General features: G+C 51.1%; 1 protein-coding gene and 1 long non-coding RNA gene across 6 annotated transcripts in view; one reads left to right on the top strand and one right to left on the bottom strand.

The window, feature by feature from the left end:
- Positions 1-5,068, bottom strand: part of NDST1 (N-deacetylase and N-sulfotransferase 1) — a 61,310-nt gene extending 56,242 nt beyond the window's left edge. For 2 of the 3 annotated variants that reach the window (XR_014778460.1, XM_084778223.1), the window contains exon 1: positions 4,933-5,068. The gene's annotated coding sequence lies outside the window, so the exon portion shown is untranslated. The other variant, XM_084778224.1, reaches the window with a different exon arrangement.
- Positions 1,644-19,523, top strand: LOC311595484. 3 transcript variants are annotated; one of them, XR_014778461.1, is made up of 3 exons: positions 1,644-3,644; positions 15,781-16,129; positions 17,624-19,523. It is a non-coding gene; the product is annotated as an uncharacterized lncRNA (long non-coding RNA). The 3 variants fall into 3 exon arrangements; XR_014778462.1 differs by lacking the exon at positions 1,644-3,644 and adding an exon at positions 5,069-5,143 and having other exon boundaries at positions 15,777-16,129; XR_014778463.1 differs by lacking the exon at positions 1,644-3,644 and adding an exon at positions 14,815-14,912 and having other exon boundaries at positions 15,777-16,129.
- The last annotated feature ends 326 nt before the right edge of the window (positions 19,524-19,849 follow it).

Below are 19,849 nucleotides of genomic sequence, written 5' to 3'. Positions count from 1 at the left end.
AGAGCCCAAAAGCTCTGCCTCACGGCTGAGGGGATAGGACAGAGGGGCACAGCCGTTACATAGTAGAGTCACCTCCACACCTTATCCTCAAATAAACAAATGCTTATTCACCACACATTTTCCATTTTGATGAACCCAACCCATAGGAAAGTAATAAGCCATAAAGCTATTTAGCATGGTCTCTTCCATCTGGGGGGGGGGGGGGGGGGAAGAGCTTTGGTAGCACACTGGTTCTAGCCCTGAGGCCACATGGCCCAAGGCACATCCACTCTTCCACTGACAGCCAAACTCCAGAACCCAGGGTGATAAACAGAGCTTTAGGACAGGCCCCAGGGTAAGAGAAGGCATTCTCTAGACTCCTATGGCGATCAGCAAGGAAGGAGGGGAACCACGCTGCCACACACCCTTACCGCGCGCCATCACGCCATCCCCATTACTTACTGTTAAACCCACACACCCCCAGCCCTTTTCCAATTCATGGCTCTATAAGCACTTGTTTAACAATGGGAACGGAGCGCCTGACCCCACTGCACAGGAGGGAAGTAGAAACAGAAGGCTAAGACCTCTGTAAAACCAAGCCCTCAGCAGGCCAGGCTCTGGTTTGCTCCAGAGGTAACTCTAACTCCCATCCCAGAAAAGCCAACACACACATGGTAGTGTAGAGACATGCATGCAGGCAGAACACTCATACACATAAAAAAAAAAAAGTTAGAAAGCATTAAAAAAAAAAAAAGAAGAAGAAGAAAAGGAAGGAAGGAAGGAAGGAAGAAAAAAAGGAAAAGAAAACATATTGGAAGAGAGCTGTGCTGGGCATCCTCAGAGCATAGGCACTCTAGGAGGGGCTGTGTGGGCCAGTGGGTATTTGAACTTCCTGAGACGCACAGGAAAGGCCACTTCAAGAGCTATAAGAACAGTGGGGCCGGGCAGTGGTGGCACACGCCTTTAATCCCAGCACTTGGGAGGCAGAAGGAGGCGGATCGCCGTGAGTTCAAAGCCAGCCTGGTCTACAAAGTAAATCCAGGATAGTCAAGGCTACACAGAGAAACCCTGTTTCAAAAACAAAACAAAAAACAAACAAACAAACAGTGGGGCTGGAAGTAGGCTGAACACTACCCAACTCCTGAGTTCTCAGGCAAAAAGGGAATTGAGAGAAACCACCCAAGCTTGACCCTGCACATACATCCTCCCACACTTTCAACAGGCTAACCCTCCCAGCAGCCCTTAGCAATGAGGTCCTCCCCTTGTCCTCAGGCAGTTTCTTCCCAGGTTAGATGCTTTGGGCCTGACCTTACTGATGTCTCTGACTAAAAAAAAAAATCCTACAGGACCAGCCTATGGTATCTGCCCCCTAGGGGAATTTCCAAGAATTCAAAAGCAGTGGTTTTAATGAGATCCTTCCCCAAACCCCCTTGGCCAGCCCCCCAAGGCAGCTACAAGATGCCCCAGCCTGAGTCTGCTTGAGCTGACTAGGTTGGCTCTGTTGGGTCACAAGCCAGGAGTTTTCTGGTCTCAACCCTGTCACTCTTGGCCACCATCTTTGGCCGAACTATCCTGAGAAAGGCAACTCGGTGGTACACAGACACACACTCAAAAAACAAAAACAAAAACAAAAAAACAAAAACCAGATCGGTATGGGTTCAAATTCTGACATTGTTAAGTGACTCTACCCCTCTGAGCCTCCATTTCCCCCACCTAGAAATAGGGCAGGGTGGGGTGCCGAGCAGCAGCAGCTACTCTGCAGGGTATTGTGAGAAGTCAATGGGGTGTCTGTAAGGAGCCTGGCAGCATGCCTGACACAGAGCACAGTAATAGGCACCATGTCAACAAGCTGCTTACAACCTTCTGTCTTCTCGGCTGCAGCATAAAACCCCAAAACTTGGGAGCAGAACGCTGTAGGCCCCTACAGCCCAGTCCACTGATGCCCACCGTCCTGTCTGACTCAATCCTCAGATGCCGCCTCCTCTAGGAACCTTTGCTCACATCACCAACCAGGAAGCTCTTCCTTCCACTGTCCTTGGGGCATCATCTAATGCTGAGCACCCTTATCACACGGGCCATCCCAGCTCTGATCCCTGTCGGCCCTCTCTAGTCAAAACCCAGAAAAGCACTTTACCCCATTCTCATGTCCCTTGCCACCCCTGGCCACAGAAATTTTCCATACGAATTTGAAAAAAAAATTACCCAACTCTCCATCTCAAGTAAAAGAATGTTCAAGCCTTCCAAATAGTCCTGTTATTTCAAGCCATACCCCAAACAAATCTCAACCTAGCAGAAGCCTGTGCAAGCCCTAGGGATTTCTGAGTCTGGCTCCAGTTCTAAGGCACGGACACGTGGGCCCAGAACACAGGCAAAGACGATCCCTAAGGCCAGGACAGAGAGGGCTTGGGGCTGCCAAGACCATCTCTCACGATCTCTGCTGGCGCCGCTGCTTTTTCTTCCTGACCACTTCTCCCGACCTGAAGTCTCTTCCTCGCACACCTCCTGTGACAGGAGGCTTCTCCCTCTCCACTTCTCTCTTGGCTAACGTTTCTGCCTTTACCTGTTGACTCACCCAGAGGCCTCTCTGCTCTGATCACAACGACAAACAAGTGTGCCTGACCACACACCAAAGGACACAGCCCCAGCCCCCAAGGACCCTTTCCAGGCCTTCCAGCCCTCTCCTTAATCCCATTGCCTTTTCAGAGCTAAGTGGTGGAATTTCCACTCTTGTTTCTACAAGCTGACAGTGATGTCAGCCCGGGAGAGCTCTCTATTCCCAGGGACCAAGGAAAGCCTACAAAGCGTACAGATCCCACACTCTGGCCTGGAGGGCCTTGGAGCAGTTAGAGCTGTAGGCACCAACTTCCCTCACGCAAGAAGCCACCACATTAGTCCTCAGTCCAAGGTTTTAAGATGTCATTAATTAGCAATTCGTATTCCATCATTTAAGTAATTACCCAAAACCCCCAATCAGAGCTTGATTGGTAATCATATGATATCATCCCTTCCCCACCCTTCCACACACACCCCAAAAGATTGGGCCGGCCTAACACAGGAAATCCAGTGGGATTCTGAGCCACTCTTCAAAGATACGAGTGAGGTCTTTCCTGAGGGAACACAAAGTGCCTACTGGGCCAGCTGGACTCCAGAACCCACAACAAGACGTATCTCTATGAAGATTCTGCAATCTTGATGCTAGCTCAAAGTTCACCCTTCATACTAGCTCCAAGGACCTTTTAGGCTAGGGTGTCAAGGCCTGTCCCTCAGTGTGGCAAGTGAGGACGTGGCTAAGACATTTTAGGGCATAAATCCTTGGCCTTAGGTCGCCATCTACACACTGGTACTACACTTGAGCCCAACCTCTTACCCCCTGTTGATCTGAAAGTGACAGGTCTAAAGGGAGATAAAAAGGCTGTGCAGGTCTCCTGGGTGCTGGGGAAAAGTCTGTTGACAAAGCCACCAGCTGTCCCCAGTTGGAGCCAGGGAGACAGACTCCACCTCCTTGAACCACCACCCACACTGGGTAGAGCGTTTCTATCAGGACCCAGGCAGCAACGGAACTTGGACCATCACGAAGCTCTGATCACAGGCTCCGAATGACCTCCCCTCCCAGCTCCCGATGCCCAGACTAACTGGAACAAGGGCACAAGACCTCATCCAGGCAAGTGCCAGGGAGAAGGATGCCTCACCTGGGGGAAGGGTGATGGGGTAGGGAGGCAGCTCATATGATTCACCTGAAAATGAAACTAATAAACCCAGTCACATCAAAAGGCCTTAGCAGGGATCTGTAGTTAATATGTAAGGACTGGGAGAGGGGGGCAAATCCCAGCTCCCACTTCCTACTTTCGTGACCTTTTCCATTCAGTGCCTCCGTTTCCCCTCTGTAAAATGTGCCTAAAAGTAACGTGGGAAATTTTTGCAATTAAAACCATGCAAAAGCAGTGAATTAGCCCAGTGCCTGGCACACAGCAACATGCACTTAACACTTGTTGAATATAAGCATGCCAACATTTTCCAAGGTACCACACGCTGGCTTCGGCCGCACTCAGACAGATACACCCATTTTGCAGGTGAGGAAACAGAGGCTAGGGAAGGTAAGGAACCTGCTCAAGGTCACACAGCTGGGAAGTGACGGAGCACCCAGGTCTATCTAACCCTCAGTCCAGAGGGTAATATTGCCCCCAGAATGTCCCCCAAGCTCTCCTAGGGGTAAGGGGGAGGACCAACAGTAGGATGTGGGGTTTGTAGGGATCTTGGCACACAAGAGCCAGGTGATGGATGAGTCCTCAGATTCCTGGCAGCTCCCAGACCCCCGCGTCCTACAGGCGTCCCCTCCTCAAGCTGATCAAATGCTAGAGTCCCGGCTCCGAGAACCTGAGGGTGGAGGGGAGTTAGGACCAGGCCGCTCAGGGCCGGGAGAAAACCGGTCCGGCCGCCTTCCCCGTTCCCGAAGCTGGGACCCGGCCTCTAGCCCCCTCCCATGCTAGACAAAAGTTTCCCCTGTTCGGGAGCCGGGGAGGGGGAGGGGGCATTCCTCGTGGGTGACATTATCCGTGACCTACAGCTGCCGCTGCTGCCCGGCCCGCACCCCGGCCCGCCCGGCCCCGCGAGGCCCCCACCCCTTTGTCCTCCCGCCACCCGCCCGGCGCCCGCGCGCACCAAACTTGCACCGGGGCGACTCCGGGCCCCCGCGCGGCCTGCACGCCGTGCCCGGGTTCCGATCGCTCGGCCCCGGGACGCCGGCCACCCGGATCCTCCGGCCTCTTACCTGCCTCGGCCGGGGCGCCAAGGGGGAAGCGGCGCGGGTGGCAGCGCGGCCGCTGGTCCCGGGCGTGCGCGAGGAGGGCTGCGGGCCGGCTTAACCCCTTGCTGGCCGCGCTGCGCCCGCGCCCCCGCCCGTGGGGAGCGCGCACAAGGCTGCCGGGCCGCCCGCCTCCCTCGGCCCGCGCCTACCTCCCCCGCCGTGGCCGTGCGCGGGGCTCGATCCGGCGGCGCGGGGCGCGCACGCTGTGGGTGCCCGGCGGGCGCCGGGGCGGGACCGGGCGCCGCGAGCCGGGCTAGATCTCTGGCTTCCACCCGGATTCTCCCTCGGCTCTCCCGGCCGATTCGGTGCTGCTCGGCGACCACGTGACGCGGGCTGCCTTTGACCCCGGTCTCGGAGCGGGTAGGGGGCGGGGGCCCGGGCTCAAGAGGGGGGTGTCAGGCGCGGGACCCGCGAGAATCCGGGAGGCGGTGACCCCGAGCAAACAAAGCCCTGGGGAAACCAACAAGTTATTTGGGGTCCGAGAGGAACCGACGCTGGGGGGTCGGAGAGGCAGCTGAGGGACGCGGTGGGGGGCAGGGGGGGACAAAGACTCGCCTTGCGGGCCCTGGAATCGCTGGCTGGGCCCTGGTGCTGTGGGTCCTGTCTCTCTGGCCAGTGACAACCCTCCAGTGTCTCCTCAGCCGGCTCTGACAACAGGTACCTGGCTGTATGACCCCTTCAGGGCAGGACTTCACACTGACACCTACACGCCCTTGCTCTGACTGTGTGGATCTGATTTCATTGTTTACCAGAATGTCACCTCCCTCAACAAGTTGTTCCCAGCTTAATCAGTCCTCTCTGAGGCCTATAAAGGTATACATATGGCCTTGTGCAAAACTTTCTCCCTCCTAGCTGGTTCTTTGCCTTCAGCAGTTCCATCCATCTCAAAGACCCTGCAAGTTGGACAAGGTCCCTCCCATTAAGCAGATGGCAACACTGAGTCACCTGTACTATACTGAGAGCCCTTAACCACTGGTGCTAAGATTTATTTTCAGCCCAGAGAGGTCTGTCAACCCCACACCTACCCAGCCAGCCACCGGGTAAACTGCAACGAGAGAAAGGTGGGGTCAGGTGGGAGTGTACGTACTGACAGCCCTTAAAAAGGTACCTGAAGATTACCAGGCAAACTAGGGCCACAGGAAACAGCTGCCCAGACTCTGAAGCACCATCAGAGGCTCTGGGCTGTTAACTGTAGGAACAAAACTGAAACAACAAAAACAAAAACAACAAAACTGAGAGCAATCTGAGCACAGTGGAGAGGAGTTCAGAGAAGGCAGGTGGCACTGGGAGGCAGGACAGGCCCATTCCATCCCCCCAGTGGGATCAGGTGCCCATGTTGGTCAGCCTACTTGTGTCTCCCAAAAGGGTGGAGATATTGAAGTCTAAACCCAAGGAGATGCTGGTCTAGGAGCTAGAAAGCAGCAGGCTTCAGCCTCCATATGTGCCCTCTGGAAGGCCTGTCATCAAATAGGACTGAACCTGAAGATAGGGCCAACAGTCAACAACTGCGGGGCCATGTAGACACAGGATGTGTGACCCGCCTACATACGGCAGCCGCCACCAGTTTGGCCAGGGAAAACAGCGTAGACCAGCAAATTCTTGGCAATCTGAATTTCCACACCTGGCAGTGTAAAGTCCTTGAAAACGGACTGAGGCTTGGGTAGGTCAAGAAGGTCCATTTCTGTCAGCACGCAACGCTGTCAACATGATCTGTGTACTCTAGACACTGTGTGGGAGGGGCCGAGTTGAAAAGGACAGAGCTTTATGCTCCAGGTATGATCTGAGGATTTAGCTCAATTGGTAGAGTAGTTGCCTAGCATGCAGGATGCCCAGGGTTCAATCCCCAGCCCTGCACATATGGCGCTTAACTATAATTCCACAGCACTCAGGGGCTAGAGGCAGTAGGATCAAGATGTTCAAAGAATTCAAGTAGGCATGAATAACAACCCCCTTCTCCACCACTACTGCTGCCCCACCCCCACACCCGTTCTGGCCTGGCCAAAGTGAGTCAGCAGGGAGGTAAAGGACAGGTGCTATGGCATCTCAAGACTGAGGGTTTGTCAGTTGGTTGGTGGGTGGTGGCGCACACTTTTAATCCCAGCACTCCAGAGGCAGAGGCAGGCAGAGCTCTGAGTTCAAGGCCAGCCTGGTCTACAGAGTAAGTTCCAGGACAGCCAGGGCTACACGGAGAAACCCTGTCTCGAGGAGAGAGGGGCTCCAGGAAGTCAGCCTCTACACAGAATCAGAACAACAGCTAGGGTGGGATTGGAGAAGGAAGCCGGACTTTTCTAGTACAAGGAATTACTCATGAACTATGTGGAAGTGATTCTGGAAAAGCTGTGTGGAGCATGGCAGAGGAAGCAGGAAGGAAAGGCTGACTCAGGAAAGACCGACCGACTGACCTGTGTCAGGAGCAGCTGAGTCCAGCCTGGGCTGAAACTAATCCCGAGGACCTGTCTTCTCATGGGAAAAGAGATGGGAGGCAGCCAGTCAGGTCAAGGGCACGTCCCAGGCAGGCTTGGAGGGCTAGCCTGGCAGTTGGGTAACGCCATGTCTCTGACAGCATTCCCTACCTCTGAATCTTAGGAACTTTTGCTTCCTAAACTAAGCCAGAAGCCTTCCAGCTTGCTGGAGGGAGGATCTGCATGAAGGGGGCAATCTAGAAAAACCGAGGACCTACTCTCTGTAGCTTGGTAGACCAGAGCTGACCTCGAACTCACAGAAATCAACCTGCTTCTGCCTGCGTCCCCAGTGCTGGGATTAAAGGCATGTGACACTACTATCCAGATTGAGGATTTACATTCCTCTTTTCCTTCCCCCACCCCCCCACACCCCCGCACCCAATACAGGGCTTTCCTGGAACTCTCTTCGTAGACCAGAGATCTGCCTGCCTCTGCCTGAGTGCTGAAATTAAAGGCATGTGCCACCACACCTGGCTTTACTTTGTTTTTTTTTTATGTGCATTGTTTTGCCTGCATGTATGTCTGTGGTCAGGGTGTCAGATAGTCTGGAACTGTAGTTACAGGCAGCTGTGAGCTGCCACGTGGGTGTAGGGATTTGAACCCAGGTCCTCTGGAAGAGCAGCCAGCCAGTTCTCTTTAACTGCTGAGCCATCTCTCCAGCCCCAGGACATAGATTCCAATGGTTCCTAAGAGTCTACTCCTTCCTACCCTCATGCCCACTCCTCAGGCCCCTTTCTCAGGCCCGGTGGCTCCCAGCGCAGCTCTGAGGCCTCCCTGCTGCCCTCTTGTCACGTCATCTGCTCCGTTTCAGCAAGGCAGAGGCTGACCGCATCTCTCCCTTCAGCCTCTACCCCATATCCATCCAGGATTCTCCCCCCCCCCCATTCCTCCTGCCTCCAAGCTTTTTCCTTTCTCAGCCCCCCTTCTCCTCCCATCAGCTCTCCCTGAGCCGTGTGTGTGCATAGGCTCCTTAGCTTGCTTCATCCTTCCCTTGTCTTCATCCTGCCCATTTTGTAAAGCGGCCAGCAGCTTCGTTTTTTTCCCCCTGCTAGGATTAAGTCCCTTGCCTGGGTGGTGTCTGTCTGTTACCCACTTGTCTTCAGTGCACAGAGCCCTGCTTTCCACTTTGCCTGTCCATTTATTTCTTTTGAGGCCCAGCCTCACTGTGTAGCCCTGGTTGGCCTGGAATGCGCAGTGTAGACCAGGCTGGCCTATGCTGGGATCAGAGGCATTCAACAAAAAGCCTAGCCCCAGGCTGCTAATGTTCGTTAAAGGAATGTCCCAAGGCCAGTCTTTCTGGACTCTTGCCACATCTAAACTATGTGGCCAAGGTCATCTTCTCAACCTGTCCGTGCTGTTTTCACATCTCTGCAGCATGGGCAATCATTGCGTGTGCTTCTGGGAGCTGGTAGAAGATAAATATGTGAAGTGGTATCTGCCATATGAAAAGCACTATATAAGTGTTAGCTAAATGATGGTCGGTCCTTTAGGCTATCAGGCTAAACTTCATTTTTCTCTTGGGCTTTTCCTAAACCTCTGACACAACCCAGGCCTTCTGGTGTACACTTCCCATCCCTTTCCTTCCCCTCCAGGCGCCTGCCAGCTGCTGAGCTGCTCTCTAATCCAAGGTCACTGGAGGGAGGACTGACTTTGTCTGGGATCCTAAGGCTTCAGTGCCCTGCATAGCACTAGGCTCGTGACTGGCACTATGTCTACCTGCAAACGCCCCCCCAATGGCACTCCACTCCTTTGTTCATTTAGACGTCTATTTTTACAATGAGCAAGAGAGGTAAGGCCTCTTATAGGCCAATATACAGTATTAGCTACCACAGAGAGAGAGGCATGTAAGTAAACAAATAGGAAGATACAATGTCCGAGTGTTTTGGTAGTCTGTGGGCTAGAAGGGTCCTTGGAATGATGTAAGGGGGGTGGGAGGGCCGTACACTCACATAAACACCCTTGCCTTTTCAGCCAGCTTCCCCAGAGCCTAAACTGCATTTCTCTAATGCAGGAAGAGCAGATCCTGTCCAGAATACACTCTAGCATCTTCTTTCTCCCTCTGCAAACCTCCTGTTCAGCCTCCACAGTACCTCATCCAGGAAACCTTGTTCTGCCCAGAGGTCTGGGCAGGCCCTGATCTCGGTCCTAATGATTTTCTGTGAATAGTGGGATCTGTCAGGGATAATCCAAATTTCATGTCATTTGCTTTTTAAAAAGAAATTAAAGGTGATTTGGTGAATGTCTAACTACATATGATTTCATGTTTGGACTGCAAGGGGAGGCAGAAAATAGCCTGTGTCAGACCATGTGACCTGATCTGTGGTCTGGAGAACATGGTCACCATAATTACAGCATTGACCACATGGTGTAACAGTTCCCCCTCCCCCAACAACCCGAGAGAGAGAGAGAGAGAGAGAGAGAGAGAGAGAGAGAGAGAGAGAGAGAGAGAGAGAGAGAGAGAGAGCGAGAGAGCGCACTGTTCCGTGACAAGGACTAGAGAAGCTTGATGCCTGCTAAGCAAATGGAGACAACCTGTAAAATGGGCAGGTAATGCAGTGGACAGTAGATATCAAATGAAATGTTTTGGAAACCAAAGTTTGTTTTGAGATGGAAGATGAGGGGGAGGAAGGGAAATAAAACAAGAGAGGTAGCAAGCCAGCAAGCAAGCCAAGCTCTGCAAATCCCTTTAGTTTCTCCCCCCCCTCCCCCTCTTTAACAGGCCCGTTGTTATGCTGCACCTACAAAACACTCTCAGGGGCCAGAAGTTTCGAAGTGACTGTTATCATCCAGTGACTCAAGGTTCCCTGAAGACAGGGACAGGTGGTGGAGGAGACCCAAAAGCAAGCAGCTAGGGCTGATACCTTTTTGTTTGTTTGTTTTTTTAAGGCCTCATATAGTCAAGGCTGAACTCAAACTAGCTGTGTGGTCTAGAATAACTATGAACTTCTGATTCTCCTTCCTCTACCTCTTTAGTGCTAATGTTATATATAGGTTTATGCCACCATATCTGTTTTTATGCCATGCTGGCGAATCAAATCCCCCCTGGGACCCAGGCTTTCTGCACGCCACGTAAGCACCCTACCAACTGAGTTAGCATTCCAGCCCTCAGCTCATTTCTCATTTTGCTGCACAGTGGGTGCTAGCAGTGGACTACCAGGCTTCAGGTGCACTAGACTAGTTCTCTGCCCCGAAGCCACGCCCCCATCCCAGCACATACCATCGACTTGCATTATTCCCCTTGACTCTATTGGCGGATGAGTGTCGGACTTCAGAACTACTCCAGATTCTTCTTAAAGAAACGGGGAGGGCTGACAAGACAGCTCTGCTGTTAAAAGCACTCGCTGCTCTTACAGAGAGATCTGGAGTCCAGGTCCCAGCACCCATAGAGTCTACACCTACCCTCTTCCGGTTTCCATGGGCACCAGGCACACACATGGTCCAAATAGATACACACAGGCAAAACACTCATAATGTAAAATAAGCTTTTTGTTTGTTTGTTTGTGTTTTGGGTAGTGGTGGTGGTGGTGGTGTTTTGAGACATGATTTCACCAGCCCAGGGATGGCTCTACCCACCAAGAGCTGGGCCCCTCCCTCATTGATCACTAATTGAGAAAATGCCTTACAGCTGCATCTCATGGAGGCCTTTTTCTCCACTCCTTCCCCTCTGATGACTCTGTGTCAAGTTGACACAGAAAACCATCCGGTACAGCAGGGAGGACCTTGGTTGCCAGATTTCTGATTCCCTGGTCTGTGTGAGTAGAACACTAAGCAAGAAGGGCATCTACCCAACATAGATTCCCCCCCAGGGTCGAATCTAGACTCTATCCCTGGGTCCTTGGAGAGGTACCCTAGGGGAAGGGAGCAGTGCAAATCGTGATGGGAAGTTGGGCCTGGGACCAGCAATGTGGTTAGCCCTTTGTTCCTGCCTGTCTGGTTCAATGTGAGCATTCCTACCACCCCAAGGCCTTCTGCGTGTCCACCTGTCAGGGTTGGATGGGAGATGGAGTAGGAATTGGGGACCAGGTAGGGTAAGGTGAAGGACATGACGGGGATGTCCACACAGAGCACTCAAGAATATGCAGTCACACCTAAAGCACATACTCCCCACAGCCCTCAGCCCTTTCCCTGCAAACTGCCCTCCACCCAGTGCTTAGCTTCGGTGTCAAATGGTTCTCCTTTGGAATCCAGGGTCAGCCCTTAGGTATAGTCATGTGCCTTTGTTCCAACTGTTTTACTGATAGAACAGAGATGGTGGCTTCCTTCACAGCGTCACTGAGAAGATCACATGAGATGCTAGGGAACTGCTTAGCACCTGGTCTGGCACAGCTGTCCCCATCACTGCTGTTTTCACCCAGTCTCACATGTCTTCACATGCCTCCTTGGAGATGGCAGCCAGTAGGCTCTACAGATCCCAAAAGGTCAGCTGGTTACCAAGGTGGAAAAAGAGAAAGAGAGAAAGCAGAGAGGGTCATCAGAAGCAAAAGGTCCAAGTGGGGGGCTCCCTGAAACCCACCATTGGGGACATGTATTGAGGCATGCAGCTTGGAGGCTTCCACTAGAACAAGCGGGATTCTCTATCCATCCTTCCTGAATAGCAGGAGACGGGCTGGGCCGATGAACGAGAGGCATGAAGTATCTCGGGTTCGGTCTGATGGAAAGATTGGGAAACCTAGCGTAAGGTCGGGCTCTGACCACTCTGGTGCTCATAGTGACCCATCTGAGACTGACGTGGAAGGTGAGTGGGCGGATGAGCCATCTGGAAAACATAGCACTCACAGATAGATTTACCAACCCAGGATTTCAAACATTTTGAGGGCTGTTATAAAGAAAGGGCCTAGAGAGATGGCTCAGTGGTTAAGAGCATTGGCAGCTCTTCCAGAGGACTCGGGTTCAATTCCCAACACCCACATGGCAGCTCACCACTGTCTGTAACTCAAATTCCAGAGGATCTGACTCTCTTAGATAGTCATATATATAGGCCAAACACTAAGTGTGCATATAAATAAATTTTAAAAAAAAGAATTGGAGGAGATGTTTTGTCTCAAAAAGACACATCAAAACAAAAAACTCCAGATGAGGCCCGGCAGTGGTGGCACACGCCTTTAATCCCAGCACTCCGGAGGCAGAGACAGGCAGATCACTGTGAGTTCAAGGCCAGCCTGGTCTACAATGCGAGTCCAGGACAGCCAAGGCTACACAGAGAAACCCTGTCTCAAGAAAAAAAAACAAAACAAAACAAAAAAAACCTCCAGATGAGATACCATGAGCAAAAATATTTCCTGAATTCTGGATTTCAGAAGCATTAGGGGGAAAAAAATAAAGGAAATACCACACACACACACATGCATACACACACATACTCACACACAGACTCAGTGAGCTGTTTTAAAGCCTTTCCTTTATATAAAGTCCTCAGAATCCTGTGTGTTCTCATTACATTCCAAACGCTCTGAAGCCACATGTGCTGAGAGCATGATTTCAAAACCTAAAATCCTGTGACTCACTTTTTTAACATTCCAGGATGCTGGGCCTCTGAGGCTAGAGTCCTGTAGCCTGCTAAAGGCTCCCTAGTGCTGCAGCCCTGATTCTACCAGATTAAAACGTTTCCTGAGCCTCAGGACTGCTTGTGAAGAAGGCTTTCCTCCACATGTCTCTCCTGCGGAAATAAATCCAGTTCCCCACAGAACCAATGGGGGGGAAGGTGGGAGCAAAGCACCTCCCCTCAGCTGCCTGCACCATCTGGCCCAGGCTGTGGGAGATGGGGTGGGTGTGCCGCTCCACGTGGGGGACCCTGCTTCACTGCCATCCATGTGCATAAGCCTGCAAGAGAAACTCTTACCCTGAGTCTGGTGGGGGGGGGGGGGAGCAGGCAGGCCCCTCCCTCCCTCTGGTTTTTCCTGACTCAGGAGAGCATCTGGGGTCTGTTAAGCCCGGATAGAATTCCCCAACAGTGAGATAGGCTTCCATTTACTCAAGGCTGGAGTCTGGGGACCTGGGAGCACAGAAGTCAGGCGCTTGGAGAGTCAGAAGTTTCCGAGGGTCCCAGGGACTCTGTCTTTCACTATGAGGATGGGCAAACAGACAGAAGGACAGAAAGGCTTTCCTAAGTTAGGCACAAGGTGAGTGTTGCACTGTGACCAAAGGAACATCTGCTTAGCAACAAGTCTCTTCAGCCCCCGAAGCTCCTCGTAGAAATCACCACTCTCCTGTGGGGGAGGACAAGGCGCAAGCTGGGCAAGGCTGGATGTGGAAGATGCTGAGGGAGGCCACACACGTTGCTGTCTGGTAGCGCCTTCTTGGCTTTGGGGTGTTTCTTTGTCTGGGCTGCCAGAACAGATCTCATGGACGGAGGGGCTTGTAAACTACAGAAATCTGTCTTCCAGTTTTAGAGGCTGGGAAATCGAAGAGCAGGGCTCTGGCAGAAACTGAGTCCGAGGCAAGCCGTTTCCTGGTTCGTAGATGTGCCTCCAAATGGTGGAAAAGACAAATGAGTCCCTTGGGCCTATCATTTGTGTTTGTTTGGTTTCAGGTATTTGTTTGTTTTGTTTTGCTTTTTAAGACAGGGTTTCCCTGTGTAGCCTTGGCTGTCCTGGATTCGCTTTGTAGACCAGGCTGACCTCGAACTCACAGTGATCCACCTGCCTCTCTGCCTCTCGAGTGCTGGGATTAAAAGCATGCGCCACCACCACCCAGCTCCTTGGGCCTATCTTAGAAAGGTATTAACTCCAGTTGTGAGAGTTGCGTTTTCTTTTGCTTTTTTCTATTATAATTTAGTCATATTACATCCCAATTGTAATCTCTTCACTCTTATCTTCCTGTTCCCATAGAGTTCAGTTTTCAAGACCTACCCATCTCCCACAGGGGCCCACACCTCATAATCCCATCAGTTTGGAGTTAGGATTTCAGCATGAATTTGGTAGCCACACAGTAGGATGCTCAGGCCAGGCCCAGAAATGTCCTGATAATTGGTTCCATAGAAGAGAGGAAATTCAAGGCCAGCCTTAGCTGCAGAACAACATCACAGCTAAGATGAGCAAGTTAGGGGAGTTCTGCCTCAAAATAAAGTTGTTGTTGTTGTTGTTGTTGTTGTTGTTGTTGTTGTTGTTGTTTTCTTTTTCTTCTAAGACTAGTTTAAGTGGGCGGTGGTAGCTCCTTTAAGTCCAGCACTTGGGAGGCAGAGGCAGGCAGATCTCTATGAGTTCAAGGCCACCCTGGTCTACAGAGTGAGTTCCAGGACAGCCAAGGCTACACAGAAAAACCCTGGCTCAGGGGGAAAAAAAGGATTGTTTCACTTCTTTATGTATGAGGTTTTTTTTATCTTACATGTATGTCTGTGTATGACTTGTGTGCCTGGTACCTGTAGAGGCCAGAGACCTGGTACCAGAAGAGAGCCTCGTGTCCCCTTGGAATTAGAGTTATAGATGTTTGTGAGTAGTCATCTGAGTGCTGGGAATCAAACCTACACCCCCTGAAGAGTAGCCAATGCTTTTAACCACCTTGCTATCTCTTCACCCACCTCAAAGTTTATAAAGGGTTGGGGCTGTGTCTCGGTTGGCAGAAAGTCGGCCAACCATCCATGACACCAACACGGCATACGTTGGGTATGATGGCACACACCTGTAAACCTAGCTCCGGGGAAGGAGAGACAGGAAGATCATGAATTCAAGGTGAGCCTACACCCCAAGTTCAAGACCAGCCTGGGATAGACAAGACTGTTAAAAAGGAAGAGGAGGAGGAGGAAGAAGAAGAAAGGAAGTTCTTACCCATTGCCATGAGGACCTACAAAAGGAGAGGGGAAGGGTAGTAGTTTAATACACAAAGACCCTTGTCTCAGAGCCAATGACCTGAGTTAAATTCCCAACCACCCATATAGGAAGAGAAAACGTACTCCCAAGAGTTGTCTGTCCTCTGACTGACTTACACACGTACACACACACACGCCTACAAATACACACACATTAAATGAGTATTCATTTAATGTTTGTTTGTTTTTGTTTTGAGACGGGGTTTCTCTGTATAATAGCTCCGGCTATCCTGGAACTCTCTTTGTAGACCAGATGCTTGTTTGTTTTTCGAGACAGGGTTTCTCTGTGTAGCCATCCTTGGTCTGGACTCTTATTCGTAGACCAGGCTGTCCTCGAACTCACAGAGATCCGCCTACCTTTGCCTCCCAAGTGAGTGCTGGGATTAAAGGCGTGCGCCACCACACCAGGCTACATGTTTGTTTTTAAAGTCTTGAGCTAGGCTCCTGTTGAACTCAAGGCCAGTTTCAGCAGAGCTTGGGCACCAGCCCGGAAGAGGCATGAAACTAGAGCTGACTGCCCGGACAGGAGGGTCTCTGCCAACAGTAACCAGCCTCTTCATCTGCCTCCTTATCCAGCTCTGTGGCCCCACGTCCCTTCCTAGCCATAGTCTCTCTGTGTCCACATGTGAGCACAAGAGGAGAGGCAGGCCAGGCAACTTGTCATCTGCAGATAAACCCCCAGCCTGAGAGCCAGCTCTAGGGGTTATTTCTCCCCCTCTTCTGACAGGCAGGGAAGCAGAGCCCCTGAGACAAAGGGCCTGTCTCAGCTCACAGAGCCAGAGAGAGACTGAATCCAGGCACCTACAAGACCTCAGCTCGACACTCATCTCAAGAGATCAACCACTCTACTCCCCAGCACCCCGTGCTTGCCTACTGATGAGACAAAAGTCCGGAGTGGCCCACAGCTGCCTCTCCCATGGGCTGCCTCCAGGATGGGCTTCCCTGTGCAAAGAAACCTCTAGATGGTTCTTTGTGGGCAGGAGAATCACAGAGGAAATGACAAAGATCCTGAGGAAGGCGACAAAAAAAAACCCCAGCTCAGCTCGGAGCTTCAGTGGACCTAGCTCTGACCAAGCAGAGGTGAGAGAGGGAACTGGGGGGGGTGGGGTGGGGGCAGCAGGAAAGCAGTCTCTAAATTTAGATTTGGAGCATAAGCGCTGCCGTGAGGTGGGCCTGGCATCAAGTACTCAGAACTTCTGGGCGGAGCTGTGTGGTGGTGGTGGTGGGTGCCGCTCACCTGGCTCCCTCCTCTAACTGCAGTGTTTGTAGCCAGGGTAGCAAGAATCTAAGCAGTCAGAGAGCTAGGCCCACAGATAGTAAGTATGAGTGGCTTTTTTATGATTACATAGACAATTAGAGGCAGAAGCTATTGTTTACTGAGGCTCCAGAAATGAGGCTAGCAGTAGCTATTGTGTTGTTTTTGAGACAAGGTCTTATATAGCCCAGACTGACTTTTTTGTTTTGTTTTTCGACACAAGGTTTCTCTGTGTAGCCTCGGTTGTCTTGGACTCGCTGTGTAGACCAGGCTGTCCTCGAACTCACAGCCATCTGCCTGCCTCTGCCTCCCGAGTGCTATGATTAAAGGCGTGTGCCACCACACCCAGCATCCAGACTGGCTTTTATTTATTTATTTATTTATTTATTTTTCAGATAGTAGGTTACATGAGGTTTATTAGATGAGCATGGGGGGGGGGGAGGGGGTAAGGGGTACACCAGAGAGAGACAGAGACAGAGGAAGAGAGAAAGGGGGTAAGGAGGTAAGAAGAAGCCAGACTGGCTTTTAAACTTGTTTTGCAGTCAACAATGACCCTGAACTTCTGATGATGTCCTTCCAGAAACCTGCCAGGGACCATCTGCCACACTATACTGCCATATATTTCCTACATGTATGCTAAACAAGCAAACAAACGCATACCTGCATGAGTGCTGCAAGACAAAAGTTTAGGAAAAGAAAAAGAAAAGAAAGGGTGTGCAGGAGGGTAGGCTTTGATCTAATATATAAGATGTGGCAGACTAGGGCTGGAGAGATGGCTCATGGGTTAAGAGCATTGGCTGTTCTTCTGAAGGTCCTGAGTTCAAATTCCAGCAACCACATTGTAGCTTACAACCATCCATAATAAGAGCTGGTGTCCTCTTCTTGCTGCAGGCCCTCATGCAGGCAGACTACTGTACAAATAAATATTAAAAAAAAAAAAAAGATGTGTCAGACTCCATCCCAACTTGCTGGACAGCATCAGGTTTGTATGAACATGATACTAAGTCACCTTTTTGCACCACTCATTCTGCATTAGGCTTTACTGAGCACTAAGAACACCCAGTTCACAGGGTGGTGCTGTACTGTAATTCCAGTACTCAGCAGGCAGAGGCAGGCAGATCACTGTGAGTTCAAGGCCTGCCTGGTCTACAAAGAGTCCAGGACAGCTAAGGCTAACACAGAGAAACCGTGCCTCAGAAAACAACAACAAAACCAAATAAAAAATTAAGAAAAAACACCCAGTTCTTCCCACAGCACCATGAGGAGGCATGATCTACCTATCTTTCTTTCTTTCTTCCTTTCTTTCTTTGTTGAAATAGGGTTTCTCTGGGGCTGGAGAGATGGCTCAGCGGCTAAGAGCACTGACTGCTCTTCCAGAGGTCATGAGTTCAATTTCCAGCAACCACATGGTGGCTCACAACCATCTATAATGTGATCTGATGCCCTTTTCAGCACTGTATGCATAATAATAAATAAATATTTTTTCAAAATAGGGTTTCTCTGTGTAGCTCTGGCTATCCTGGAACTCACTCTGTAGACCAAGAGATAGCCTCGAATTCAGAGATCTACCTGCCTCTGCCTCCTGAGTGCTGGAATTGAAGGCACGTGCCACCACTGCCCAGCTGAGAAGGCATGACCTCCATGTTTCAGATGGTAAACATGAGGCACAGACCGTAAGATCTTATGACAGCCTTAACCACACTTGGATCAGTCTGACCCCAAAGCTAACATTTCCCTCCCTGGGCTGGCACGAGAGCCTGCAAGCCCTCACTACAAAGCTCTGGTTTCAAGAGTCTTGGAGGCTGCTGCAGATCCACCTCTGGGGAGCAGATGTGGGAGACAAAGTGGGCCCTTTGTCAGACTAATTCTCTGCAGCTTTCCGCTACTTCCTGCCCCTAAGGGAGACAGGAAGAAAGCCATTGGGATTTTGGCTTCAGCCTTTTTATCTTCTTCCATCTTTTGTCCATTCACTGCCCCAACTTGGGGAACCTTCCTCTTTCTTGCCCAGCTGCGGACGGACTTGGAGCTCCAGGCTCACGCCTAGGCACATTTTTCAGAGTGAGGGAAGTGAGTGTTAGACGCTGACAGGAAGAGCAAGACACTTTTCTTTCTAAGTGGGCAGACCTAGAAAAAGCCTGTCCCGAAAGGGAGAGGCGGAGGTTGGCATACGGGGAAACTCATGTGTTCACAGTTTGTAGAGTTTTCACAGCAAGGATCTTGGATCTTCCTGCCATCCAGATTAGAGATGTGTTAGGCTGTGAGAACCCTGACTCAACAGAAGAGGAGATCTAGGCCAGGAGGATTAACTGACCTCTTCAGATTCATGCAGACATTTAGGGGTCAACGTTAATGTTTGCCCAGGTCTCCAGAAACTGGAGGCTAACAATAACTAATGTTTGTTTCTTTATTTGTTTGGGGTTTTGCTTTGTTTAGGGTGTTTTATTTTGACCCTGAACTTCCTGCTTACTCCTCCAAAGTGCTAGGATCACAGACGTGTGCCAACACACTCAGGTTTTTTTTGGGGGGGAAGGGAAGGGGAGGGGCTTCGTGCACACTAGCCCTGTCAACTGAAGCACATTCCAGCAAAAGCCTTTTTAACTTTTTATTGATTCTTCCTGAGTTTCACACCCCAGGCGCCCTCGTCTCTCCATCCCCTCATATCCTCCCTTCTCTCTTGCAGCCTCCCCCCAAAATAAAACACACACACTCACACAAAAGCAAAAACAAAACATAGAAAACATCTCATCAGCTGGGCATGGTGGCGCATGCCTTTAATCCCATAACTCGGGAGGCAGAGGCAGGCGGATCTCTGTGAGTTCGAGGCCAGCCTGGTTTACAAAAAAAGAGTCCAGACCAATCAAGGCTACATAGAGAAACCCTCTGTCAAAAAAACCAAAACAAAGCAAAAAAAAAAAAAAAAAAAAAAAAACAAGAACAAAAAACCAACATCTCATCACGGAAGCTGTAGTACGTGGCAGTGTGTCCCATAGTATATCGCTCTGTCCATACATCTCCACTTGCAAGTGTTCATAGCAATGAGTCACTGGTCTGGTTCTTCCGTGACACCACCAGTGTTGGATCGTTCATGGCAATGAGTCATTGGTCTGCTTTTCCTATGACACCATCAATATCGGATCCTCACCAGGACTCCTCCCATTTATCTTGTTGTTTCCCTGTATCATGGAGATCCCACAGCTTTGGCTCAGCACAACTGGGATTTTCATGAATCCCAACTGTTGGAAGATGATAGAGCCAATTCAGAGCCCTGGATCTGGGCCTGGGTGGTAGTTGAGTTAGTGAGCACACTGGCTACCCCTTAGCCACAGCACTAGGTTGAGCTCTCCAGCTCTGCTCCAGCTAGGCACCCAACGCCACCAGACCACGCTCCCAAATGCTGCAGCCTGTGAAGCCCTGGGCCAGCTCTCCCACTCTCACACCTCACCTGAGCCTTTGCCACTGTGTTGCACAGGGGAGGTGCAGCCCCTCCCCCACCCCCACCCCCCAGTGATCGCTACAGCCAGTGAGGGGGCAGAGCTAAGATCTCA

Source organism: Acomys minous, assembly GCF_964271855.1.
Source record: "Acomys minous genome assembly, chromosome: 4".
Taxonomy (NCBI): Eukaryota; Metazoa; Chordata; class Mammalia; order Rodentia; family Muridae; genus Acomys; species Acomys minous.
This window is presented reverse-complemented; position numbering and strand designations above follow the sequence as displayed.